Source organism: Leuresthes tenuis, unplaced genomic scaffold, assembly GCF_036924035.1.
Source record: "Leuresthes tenuis unplaced genomic scaffold, fLeuTen1.0.hap1 SCAF_9, whole genome shotgun sequence".
In the NCBI taxonomy this organism is placed as follows: Eukaryota; Metazoa; Chordata; class Actinopteri; order Atheriniformes; family Atherinopsidae; genus Leuresthes; species Leuresthes tenuis.
In genome coordinates this window covers 32,494,077-32,507,133 of record NW_027325363.1, presented here as the reverse complement: position 1 = coordinate 32,507,133, position 13,057 = coordinate 32,494,077, and the positions used below count along the sequence as shown (strand labels likewise).

Genomic DNA, 13,057 nt, shown 5'->3' with positions numbered 1-13,057 from the left:
TGCATAGGCTTGGTTTCACTGTTGCATAATAATTGCAGTATATCCATTTTTATTTGCAAAAGGTGGAACATTCAGGCTCATACACCATCTCAGTTTACTGTCTGTGGTGCCTGCAACTTGGCTCTTTGTCTGAAGTGTTGATGACATACAGTCTCTGGTTGTCCACTTAGGTCCATAGTAACTGCATTGTTTGTTGTTTCCTAAATGAAACAGAAGGGGGATGACGGAGCAGCAGTAAACATTTTGAACTTGTCTCTTAGGTTGAATGAAACTGTGGAGACAAGGTCCTTTCCGTAAAGTATTTGTATGTGTTTGTGTCTGTATTAGAGGGCGTTTGTCTGCCCTCCTTGTAATTACAGAGAAGGGCTTTTAGTGAGAACAATTCAGCTCGATAGACTGAGAGGACATGCCCTCTGTGTCAGTGTTTGCCAGATAATGTTTTAGTACTTATCATAGAGACATGGCAGTAAAACGGTTGGCATTGTTACATTGATAGCTGAGTCGATCCACGGTTGCAGCTTGACTGTATCATCTAATTGGACCAACATCCTTGTCCCAGTATACATGCCGCATCCAATGCGACACTGTGGACTCGGCAGAGCTCTAGAGTGCGATGCGACCCAGTTTTTCAATGGTGCGACTAAAAAAAATCTGAGGTCTCACCGGTGCGACCAGCCGTTCGAGGGGGGAAAAAAAGTCTCAGCGACTCAGAAAGCGTCCCTTCAGTTCAACAACATACACACATTAGGCCCATATAGTGGTTTAAACCAATTGGAGATAGTGAAGGGCAGGACCCCCCTCTGATTGGCCGTGGTCCAGATATTCCTGTACGTGTGTGTGTGTACATTTGAAAATGCGTGTGCTGCGGTCAGATAGTGAGAGGTGAGTGGCCTAGGCCCATCAGATTTAGTGGAAATAGCCACGGATAATAAGATGAAAAGAACGATTGATAACACTTGAAGAACACTTCGTGAAGAATGTTAAATTATGGTCTAATTCGTCCGAAAGTCATAACCAGGGCTCTCAAGTCTCACGCATTGAGCGTGACAGTCATGCTTTTCGGTCTTCTGTCCCACATTCCCGCCACACCTTGTATTTCTCATGCTGAAAAAAAATTATGATAGAAATTTCTCTGGCGCGCAGCTATCGCTATGGAAACGGCAGGAAACAAGCACGACTCCCATGAGTCTGAGCAGAGCAGTTACTAATAAAATCAACACTAATAATAATATTAAAGCTGCAAGCAGCGATGATCGGGCCCGAGCACATGCGTACGTCAGGGTAGACGCCGGGCGACGCCATCGCACAGCACAGCTGTTCGTCAATTGAAGAGCAGACCGTGAGAATTCCATTTTTATCCAGACATCATCAGGGTTTTTGAAAATTCATAGGGGGCGCCACTGAGCCATTTAGCTCCAGCCACACATGATATTCTATACATACGTACCAGCTTGTCAGCATGGACGTGTGTGGCAAGTTTCATGATCTTCCAATAATGATATGGTTTCCAACCACCAGCAGGTGGCGCTATAGTTGAGTGTCAGTATGCACATATGTACACAGTCAGGGCAGAGTCCCAGGCAAGCCTATGAAGTTTGGTGAAGATTAGACAATGTATGCAAAAGTTATGAGTGACTTTGTTTTTTTGTGACAAGCAGTAGCGAGTGGTCAAAGTTTGAGGGTCTGCCACGGACACACCCTTCAGACTTTGGAAAAGATTATCCTAACTTTTAGGCCCTCATGGCTGAAGAGTAACCAGACCAAGTTTGAAGCCGTTACCATTAAATGTGTAGGAGGAGTTCGATCATATGTGAGGTGTGGAAACAGGCAAAACGGCACCAATTTGCATCTTCTACTCAAAATGGCCGACTTCCTGTGGACCTGGCACCATGAAGTCCCAGGCTTTTTTGTGCACCTGGGCATGACGAAGGTATGTAGCGGATTCGTACGCAAAACTAACCCCAACGACAAAGGTATTTAGTAAATGACTAGGGGGTGCTACAGAGTCATTTTAAAGCAACTGCACTGTAACGTAGTGTACACTAGGCCTCATGCGCATTGCAAAATTGGTGAGTTTTGGTGCACGGGAAAGCATAGAAAATTGTGTGAAATGCACATAGAATAATAATGCCTTGAAGAACAAGAGGGCTTCACTGCCTTGCAGCTCGGGCCCTAAAAATGGCAAAACCAATAGAGCCTCGCTATGCTTACAGCTCGGACCCTAATAACACCTTCAGATACAATAGTGCCGGGCCTTCGGTACTTGCAGCTCGGGCCCTAATAATAACGCCAAGGAATACAATGGGGCCTTTGCTGCCTGCAGCTCGGGCCCTAATAATAATACCAACGGAAACAGTAGGGCCTTCGATGCTTGGGGGTGTTAAAAAGTAGATGTTGATCTGGGAAGTAAATGGTATTATCTTTTTATTTGTTTTTTTATGGAATTTATGTTGCCTCAAAGAAAGCAGTTGCTGCTCTTGGTGACCAGTGTAGTAACCGGATAGAGTCTTTACAACACTTGCACTTTTAATTTACATTATTTAAAGATGTTTTAAGCTTAAATTTCAGCTCAGTGAAGCACTTTATGCACCAACACTTTTCAGTTAGTTACCTGCCTTGTGGAATTGTGCTTCAAATAAAGAACTTTATGTTGACCAGATTGTTAGTTAATCATTTACCAGTCAATATTGCCTAAAAAGACAGGCAGCTATTTTAAAAAAGAGTGAACCTGTAAAACTGCGGTGTTGAATGCGATGCGGTCGAAAATTTGGAAAAAAAAGTTGGGCGCACCAGTGCAACCCGTGCAAAAAGTTTGTCTAGAGCCCTGCTCGGTGTGTAAAACTTTCAGACGTTCAGCTTCTTCTAATCGTCTATGTATCTTTATTTCATTGTACATGTAAGTATTTCCAAATTCACTGCAAGACGAGCCCTAAAAAATCTTTTGGAAAAAAACATTTAGAGTCTTTCTGTTTTCAGATTTGTTCTAAAAAGACCTACAATGGTGTTAACATGTTTCCATCAGACTGGCAAAAACATTATCAATTTCATCAACAAGAACTTTACACTGAGCTGGAAAATGGCACTGGAGGTCACAAACATAATCAAGTCAAGTAAACAAGTCTTTCAGTGGACTAACAGGCTCTCTGAGACTCAACAGCCAGATTCCTCAACAGGCTGTTATGTTTGCATATTTCTTGAATGCAGAAACTCGCAGCTCTGTGAGGAGGCAGGGCGTAGAGCTGCAGGGCCTGTAATTAGTCACAGTTGACTCACTTACTGTCATGACAGATTTTTCTTGCCCGTGAGCATGTGCATTTAAAGCCTTCCACACACAGCCTGATACTCAACTGATTACCAAAAAATCTGTTATTTGAACAAAGACTCAGAAGTTTTAGTAGGAAAGAGTCCTATTGTGAAATGATCAGGAGTACACAGCTCAGAGGCAGTGGGAGGCTGCTGGAGAATCAAGCTCCACAGATTCATTAAGCTGATAATGGGTTGGGTTGGAGCCCCCTGGTGCTGGTTAAACCTTGTTCCTTCATGATTTTACAAAAATTTTGTTGCGTGGTTTACTTGTGCTTAACAACAAAGAGCATGACAAGTAGTTGAACACACATTTGTATTCAGATATTTCCAGGAACATCTTGTTAGTCTGACTTGCTATTTATTTTTATATTTACATTGTTGAACCATAGATTTGTTAAAGTTACTAAAACCATACAACATGAATAGCTTAATGTTCAGGCAGGCACTAATCGTAAAACTGATCGTAAAACACAGTATGAAGTTCTTCAGTTCCATATATGTAGAGATTAAATTTACACATCCACTCCAAAAGTCCTCCAACGATACAGAAGACAAAGCTCTCTTTGAGGCTGAAAGCCACCCGATGGTCCTTAAGTTGTGTTGCTCCCTTGTTATCATGAGCACAGAGAGCCCTTCAGCTGAGTGTTATCAAGTGTACGCTACGTTCTTGTTTGAAGGTCTGTAGAGTAAGCTGTTGCCTCATTTTTGAGTTCAACATAGTGTGAATGACATTACCTCTGGGCTGTGGTGCCAAATTTAATGTTTTCTGTAAGAGTTTCCGTGGGCAAGGAACATGTGGTTGATGGTGATGAGAAGAGTACTGGCTTGGTTTACAGTGCTGCATTAAACATCAGTCACTCAAAGTTAATTTACTCGACATGGAGATAAACCTTGATGTGATCTGAGACTTCAAACGTTTGCCAGAACTATAAAACTTGTGTAATGAAAGCAGCATGCAACAAGCAGTGACAATCTAATGAACAATTCCTCCCTCACTGCATTGTGGGAAATGTGGGATCCAGAAAATCTGATGTTCAGCTATTTCAGTTTGATTGATTTTTTATTTTTTTAAATTTTTTAATCCTTTCTGCTAAAAATCTTGTTTTTAAGCTCATTAGCAGTGTATTTTTTATGTATCATGTCAATGTTGGAGGTTTCTGCTTTGAGCTGGCAAACCAGCCAGTGGGGCGTTTCTAAAATTGTCGGAAGCAAAAGACGTTTGAAAGAGGTTTTTTATGACAAAAACATGAAATGCATCATTTTGAGGAGCAGAGGTGAGTTTTAGAGGATTAATAACTGCTGGAATGGGTCTTTGAAAAATAATGCAGTTTCTTACAAATCCTTTGTGTCTTAGTTATGTGACTTCAGGGGGTTTGTGGTCATGTCTTGGCTGAGCAAGATTCGTGATGCTAGTACCACATTGCCAAATTTTTCCGACTGACGACAAACTGAGAGCTCTTCTATAAACTTCAGTTCAATGATGCCAGGGATAAACAACAAGGAAAAGCTCTTAAACAGCATTTAATTGACCTAAAGGACTATTAGAACCAGGAGGTGAAATCTCACTGATCAGGCTGCCGGGCTGTCCTGTGTCTATTGGATCCAAGCTGTCCAGCCTGGCACTACTCCTTCCACATGGCTGTCTGACTGAAACACTGCTAGCAAACTCACTTTGAATATGAACTGAGTCTCAGCATGATTAGTCTGTGGCCTCCGCACACGTCCTTGCTTTGTTCACTATAGATGACCTCATCTTTCCTGTGACGCCATTTGAGAGTACACCATTGTTTCGTCAGTCTGCCGTGTGCCTGTTGATGGGACATAAAGTGAATCGAGCATGATGCATCTGCTGTTGTGAAAAGTGATGAAGCTTGTGTCTCGTCCCAAAATAGCAAATGACAAAGAAGCTAAGAGAGCACTTTGTAGTTTACTATTTTGAGCGGGGCTGACTTTGCAGTGATTTATTACGTCTTTGTTCGGAGCTCTGGGTGGGTTGAGGGTGTGGGAGGTGTCGTTGCAATTTCTAATGGTTCATGCCAGAAGTCAGTTATGGTCATACATTCCTTGTTACTGTCACGGTTCGGAGAGGTAGGACCCAGATGCAGTTCTTCCAAATGTAACAAGGGTTATTAACAAAAACAGGGAGCAAGAACAAAAACAAGACAAGGCCAAAAAACATAAAGCGCGGCAGAGCCGGATCAAAAATACTTAACTATGAAACAAAACGAGACTATGAATAAACAAAGGAACACAAAACAAGACTGAGCACGGCAAAACGAGACTTATCTGTGTGGCAAGGCATGGAATGAGGTAAGGATTCTGCAGTGACTGAAAGGAAACCAGAAGACTAAATACTGTGAAGGGAGTGATCAGTGAATGAGGTGCAGCTGTGAACAATGAGCCAGATGACTTGAGTGAACCGAGGTGGCAGGGGAAAAACAGGACTAGAACATAACTGAAACCATGATTAAACATAAACTGACAGAGCCTGACTGTGACAGTTACATCTTCGGCAAAGCCTTTCATATAGCTCTCTCACAGATGTACTCTCTCTGGTCTCAGTTCAGTCACTGTCAGAGCTCTAGTTTTGGAATTTACTGCCCTCTCCTCTTTCTCTTTTCTTTTCCTCATCCATCTATTTTATTTGCATGTAAGCCATTATTTTCCAGCCTAGCAGGACGCCACAAGTCTTTTTTAAACTTTCCTGTATTGCTACTGTCCTCCAAGATTAGCAGACCAAATATACATTTGCAAATGGAACACCACATATGTGTAGCCATATCTTGCAGAACATAACTAAATATATCCAGCTCTGTTACACCAAACCTGCCCACCCAAGCTGCCAAATATATCCTGCAACTCTACTGCTCTGACCCGCTGGCCAGTAGGTAGAGTTTTTATTTACGCTGATAGAAATTTTATTTACTGCACAGAGAGACTAAGCAATTAATATTTAAACTACAGTATCAACTGGCTCATTTGCACATTTGTGTTGAAATCCACAGTGAGGCAGAGCATTTAATTTTTGCTTGAAAACCAAACAAGACCAGTAAATGGGAAAAAGAGAGACATGCTTAGATACATAAGACAGTAGCGTCAGTGGCACCAGATCTGAAACAGCAATAAATCTTCTTCTATTACTGCCAAAAGAAAGCTGCAGTAATCCAGCCTTGAGACAGTACCAACAAATATGCCACATGTGGTCGTCCTCTTTAGTGCCAGATTAGGATGCATCATCACTTGAACTAACAGCTTTTATTTAATCTTTTTTTAAATTTGTATTTGTCATTGAAAATACAACAGAGGAGCACCAGTAGAGGGGGTTATTCTACTGTTCATTCACACTTTGCAAATCCAACCATTGTCTCAGTAACATGCTGCTCAGAATAATGTTATTTTTAGATACATTTTTGGGACTAAAACTACTGTGAAAAAATATGGGCAAAATATGAAAATCTAACTTTACAATATACACAACACAATCAATTGTTCAGGTCGAGAGAATAGAAATTAGAAATAACAATAACAATATGATGATAAGAAAAATATGTCATACACCTTTTTACTATGAAAAGAGCTCCCATGTCACAACAGTCAGGAGGAATGAGCAGAGCTGTAACTTTGATGGGATGATTGTCCCGGGGGGGACCTGAGGCAAATGTGTGTACCGTATTTTTCAAGCAAAAAGCGCACCGGGTTATAAGGCTCAATATCAATGATTGACTGCTAACGGGTCTATTTTCATACATAAAGCGCACCGGATTATAAGGCGCATTAAATTAAACAAAACTCAGATAAGTCAAACTTGATTCAACTCACTTGTTGTACTGCGTGACTGATAGCGTTGAGTTTGTCTCTTAACAGGAGACATTTTTGGGGCAGTGGGTATAGAAAATGAATGAACACACCTTAATGTTGAAGCACAGATCGTATTACTCCGCGATGCTTGTGGCTGTAATGGTCAAACTATCAAGCAGTGCAGCTTCGTAGCTTACCAACGCCGTGCTGAAACATTTTGACAGATTTTTGAGCACTGTATAAAATCGGTTCTCGGTCAGAAAGCACAACCAGAATTAATTCATACATTAGGCACACCACATTTTAAGGCGCACTGTCGATTTTTGAGAAAATGAAGGGATTTTAAGTGCCCCTTATGGTCCGAAAAAAAACGGTAGTTGTGCTCTTGTTAGCCTCAACACGACAGTGTTGCTTCCCCACAGAAACCAACCAGTGCACCACAGTGATTATTTAGTCGACTAACAGAAAATGTTTGTCTGCAAGAATTTGTGGAATGAAATTCACACAAATGTCAAAATTAGTTAGTTTTCCATTATTCCTCAGCCCTTTTTCAAACAGCAGTCAGGCCAAATCGCTCACGTTATGTTCACTGTTATTTAAAGTTATTATTTCATTTTCATTGTCAAAATTAAAAATATGAAAATCTAATTACTGGGGTATTGAGTAAACAAAAGTGTAGGTTAATTTTACCTTTTTTCACTGTTGTGTAGCTAACCAAGCTAAACAGGGTTCTTCCAATAAGTTTATTATTGAATTTAAACCTCCAACTGAAGTGCTGGAACAGTAACCAGAACCTGTCAGGGGTCTCCCTCCCAACGCTTACACCCTAAAAGCACTGATGTCATAAAACTTCATTGTTTTCATCCACCACAAAGAACTTCAAAGGGTCACACATATTTGTTTCTTTATTAAACAGCCAGTAAGAGAAGTAATTACATAAACTTTGAGAGAATATGTCCTGCAAACTTTGCTAGGAAGAACTTCAAAGCTCGTTTTGTTCCTGTTATCTACAGCTAGTGATGTATTGGATTAGCAGCTGAAACCAGTCAGTCATGATAACTTTAGCTTGAAGTTATCAGCCAATTTAAACCTAGAACAGCTAGCTCATAGAGTATAAAGTTCTGCTGGGAATATAATAGTTCCTCAGCTTTTCTTAGAACCATCTTGCAGACCACCTCCCACTGGAGGGAGTCCCTGCATGTTATAATTTATAATCACTTCTCACAAGACCTGGGTAAAGTTTTTAGGGGAGGGACCTGAGGTGGGTGCATAAGTGAGGGTTTGGCTGCTCTGCATCCATTTCAAAGTAGCCCAGCCAGTTATGAAATTACTTTAGGGTACAGGGAACTCTTAGAGAGGGCATCTGACAGAGATGCTGGAAGAAGCAGCATCCTCAACTCCTTTATAGTTCTACAGGACAAATCCTGTGTGATGGAACGCTATCACGTGCTTTGTGGCAGCGGCACTGTGCAGGCACAGAGACGAGCTCAGGGCAGGGAGCAGGCTCTGGCTAAAGAGAAACCAGTCTTTCTCAACAATGTGGCATCTCTCATGAAGGTAACTGATGCCACAGCTAATATTAACAAAGCCCTGTCTGTCGATGACTGCATTTAAATAGGCTGTCTGATGTTTCTGTGTTGGGCTTGTGGTATGGGTGATCCATGCGCAGCTCTGAGGCTTGTTGCCTGCATGTGATTCTATGTGGTTCAGTCATTAAAGAGCAGAGCTGTCATGCTCTCAGACTGCTTTTGTACTTGAGCTGTTATGACTTTAGAAATATTTAGAAATATATTACTTGCATCCACATTATGGCTGGTGACATAATCACATAGCCTGTAGTAGGTGCCCATTATGGTTGAGTAAAACTACATAGAAACCCGTTGTGTCCAGTATGTACTTTTTAAAATTCAAACTCAGTTCTGGAGTTTGAAATAAATATTGCAACGCGCAAATAAATAAATGAACATAAAAAAAACATTTTGATTTAAATTTAAATTCACGAGGGGCATGACAATTGTTTCATACACAAAATGCCAGATGTTCACATGACATTAGGCAGAGTGCAAATTGTTTCTGCTTATTTGCCGAGTGTCTATAAAAGATGGACCATGTCTCCATCTGGGGTGGGAATATTACATCTCACGTGATTAATTCAAATTTAAATTCTTGAAGTCGTGCTTAGAATAGAGTTAATTGTTGATTTTAATTTTTTTATTTTTTTGGAAAAGAATGTCAGATCATATTTAAGGCCACCACTTGCAAAGACGGTCAGAGTAAACTTGAAAGCAAGGTCAATGCATTAATGTCAATGGAGTTTAAATGTTTAAAAAGGTAAATGATGAAACACTGTTAGATCTGTTGGTTTAACTCTGCTGTATAGATGCTGCTCTTTTGGACTGAACCAGATGATGGTTCTTATATGGCTGGTCCTTATTCATTTAACCAGTCACTTTGGAAGCTGCTTTCAGACGAACTGTGCATACTGTTATGGAAGCTTTTCAACGCTTCCTTCCTAATACCTCTGATGAGCAATGAAATAGAGAACCTTTCTTTTTCTGCCGCCCGGCTAAGTTTTATTTTTCGTTGCAAGGAAAAAGATCAGTCCACACCATTCAGCGGCAATGATATGAAAAGACGCAAAAAAAAAAGGAAATCGGAGCATTTATACCTGAGGGAGGCCCTGTTCTGTGGGTGTGTATTGTTCGACCGTCACCCCCTCCGGGGGAATGTCTCACACCTTGGAGCAAGATCTAGGATGTGGTCTTGTTGATTATTAAGAGATAGGTTTGGTTAAGGTTTGGAGATGGTTTAAAATCATTAGTGTGTCTGGGTAAAACAAATGGTTAATGTCAAATGGTTAACCATCACAGTACTTTTACCTTAGTGTCAGTATTTAAATTCGCAAATTGTTTAATTAAAAAACAACTAATTGAAAACAGTTATTTTGAATGTTCTAGATATATGCTTACTTTGGCTTTGAGGCACACAGAGTGCTTCAGAAAAGTTGGGACAGGAGCAGTGAACTGTATTCTAAATGTATTCTATGAACTCAGTTCACAGTTTCTTTAAATTGTGGGTTAAAAACATTACATAAATCATCAATATTGATTAAAATGATAGTAGCCCAAGATGGATCCTTGTGGAATGACTGAACTTAATTTGGAGTGCAGTTATGACATCAGATATTATTATGCTAGCATGCTAAATTAAAGCGGTGACCAGGCTAAACATTTTAGTTAGCATGCAAACAGTCTTCCTGATGTTTGCGTTTTGCTCAAAACCATATGCTAGAAGCTTCTAGCATGGATAAACATCGTCATTCTTTTTCCTGATATCACTTCATAAAAAAAACTGGATGATTACCAGAAATTGAAGTTGGAGAGACACGTACAGAACCATGTAAACCATGAATTAAAACTTGTACAAAAGTCTTATGTGTTCATCAGGAACTGATACACAGACCTCTTTATCCTGGCTCTTGTACTCCAGGCAGCTGTGTGCATCTTCCGCTTTGACAGCCAGGAAACAGTCTACATGGTACTGCTGTTTAGTTTGGCTCGTAGCTTCATTAAATCTCCTTTGGCTAAACAGTCTCACATGGACATTCAGTGCAGTGTTTCATTGCTCTGCCAAACAGCTACTGTTGACTTACCGTTTTTGCCCTGATGCTGATATTTAATCTCATAATTTCTTGTGCACGCCAGACTGTTTAATTTAAAGCTGATGTAACTGGCTGCACATCTTGCAGTCAATTTTTATCCTTTAACAATAATCAAGCCATAAACCTACTTATTATCCCAAGCAGTCTTAAGAGAACATAAAAGTGCGACTCCCATCTAGCCTTTCATCACTGTATCTAGTCTTTGATGTTGTCATCTCTATGCTTGAAGTGTTTGACATGATATCTGGAGCCTGGTCTTTGCTTTGAAAGCTACTTCTGGGGCTTGGATCCGAGTCAAAGAAGTGGCCTCAGTGGAATAAATGCCAGCCGACCCCCATGGGAGGTTCAAACTAGTGACACCAAAGTAGAGGACCACCAACTTATCTTGGGAGGTTGGTGGCTACCGGAGAGCCTTGTCGTCGTTCTCCTCCTGTGTGGCCTCTATCCTGTGTGTTCCACAGGGACAGAGAGAGTAGAGAAAAGAAGGTGTAGCAGAAAAGAAAACAGAGGTGTCGCTTTGTTAGTATTGTATGCTTGTTTCTCCGCTGGGACATTATTATGGTGAACACTCCAAGGATCAGAGTTTGATCATGAGTGGGGTTTATTTTGCAGACTATTAAGGAGGTGGTGAATGTTTCCCACTGCCTGCAGTTATATGTAGAGAATAAAGCTTTGTTGAACTTTTTTTCAGTTTGCTCTGGAAATACTCCTTTCTGTGAGTTTCTGTTTACGTCTGTGACATAGATGAGTTACTCAAAAAGTAACACGAAGGTACACAGATGGGGAAGGGCCCAGGGGCTTGTGAGGCGGAGAAGGGAGAAACCTTAAAGGACTTGAGAGACGCTCACTCTCAGGAGAGAGAAGAATAAAAAAGGAGGAGATGGTTGATGCTGGGAAGATAAAAATAAGGAAAGTAAAGAGTAAAGTGAGAAGTTCATACTCAGCGCTTTCACACCAGGAAGATCCGGGGGTTCTGCTTGATTGGGCAGGTAATGCTGAAAAATTTGACACCTTAATTTGGTTTGGTTCACTTTCACAGGGCACTTTCGAAAGCGAATCAAACTGCCTGGACAATGTCACAATTACAACGAACAGCTGCTCGTTTGGGGAAATATTGCAATACTGCCCCAAATGAGCACTGACCAGGGAGGGGAAAAAACCATGAGGAAGAAGAAAGCCAAGGTTCATTAAATGGCCATAAATTGAAAGGAGAAATCCATCCCCTCAGCCAGCTTGTTCACAACCAAAACAAACAAATGGAGCAACACCAAATTTATGCAGTCTTGGAGTTTCTGTTTTTTTTTTTGTCACTTAAATTTTTATTGACAAATTATTGCAACAATAGAAACAAATACAAGCAAACTAAACAGAAAGCTTCCTGGGGAGTGCACATTATTCTTACAGTCTTGTAGAATGATCTTTCAATCATTATTCCAGTCCAGTATGAGCGTTTAGAGTCCTGTATAGGACTGGGTTTCCGTTGTCCAGTAATTACCGGACTTTGACTGGTAAAATCTGCCGAAGTCTGGTATTTTCTAACCCTGACGGTGAAAATGTCCGTTGAAAATATTCCCTCTGAGTCTGAGCACAATTAGAATTTTATAAAAAATGAAAAAATAAAAACACACGCACAAGCGAGACGCCATTGCTGTAATGACAGCGCGTATACAGAGGCTTAAACTTCTCAACAGCCTGCCAGTTCTCATCAGAGATTTCAGAGACATCTAAACTGGTCAAGATAGCCTCCGTGATCCCCATCTCCAGCGATTCGCATCAAAACTAAGTCGCCTGGGGGAGAGCAAAGTCACAAGACTGATGTGCATTTCAAGCTGCGCGGAGACACTGCACACATTTGATTTTAAAAACGGCTGCAGCACATTTCACACACGCGAAAATGCGTAAAAAGTAAAAGAAAATAAGAGTTGTTTTTTTCAGTTTGTTTGTAGAGTTTTATTGCAAAGCAGCGGACTTTTTATTATTATTATATCAAGTTGCAAGTACTAGAATGAAATGAGCCAGTCCAAATGTGTTTTATGTTTGTAAATTGTTGTATCTGAGAATAGGCCTTCAATTTCTTTATGTTCTTTATGCACACATGTATTGACTATAAGAGACTTTATTTATGGATGGACTATAATCTGATCAGTGTGTTCCAATAGAAAGTCAACACTGGGTCTTTATTAAACTGGATACAGCTACAGCAGTTAGTCACATTTTTGTGTTTTATGTTATTGCTGTGAACAAAGATGGTATTTGTTTGACTCAAAGTCACATACCACATTTGATAAATCA

At 40.6% G+C, this 13,057-nt stretch overlaps 1 protein-coding gene across 2 annotated transcripts in view; it reads left to right on the top strand.

Moving 5' to 3' along the window:
- The window catches only part of phldb1b (pleckstrin homology-like domain, family B, member 1b), a 94,473-nt gene that overhangs the window by 46,746 nt on the left and 34,670 nt on the right, over positions 1–13,057 (top strand). The window lies entirely within an intron of this gene.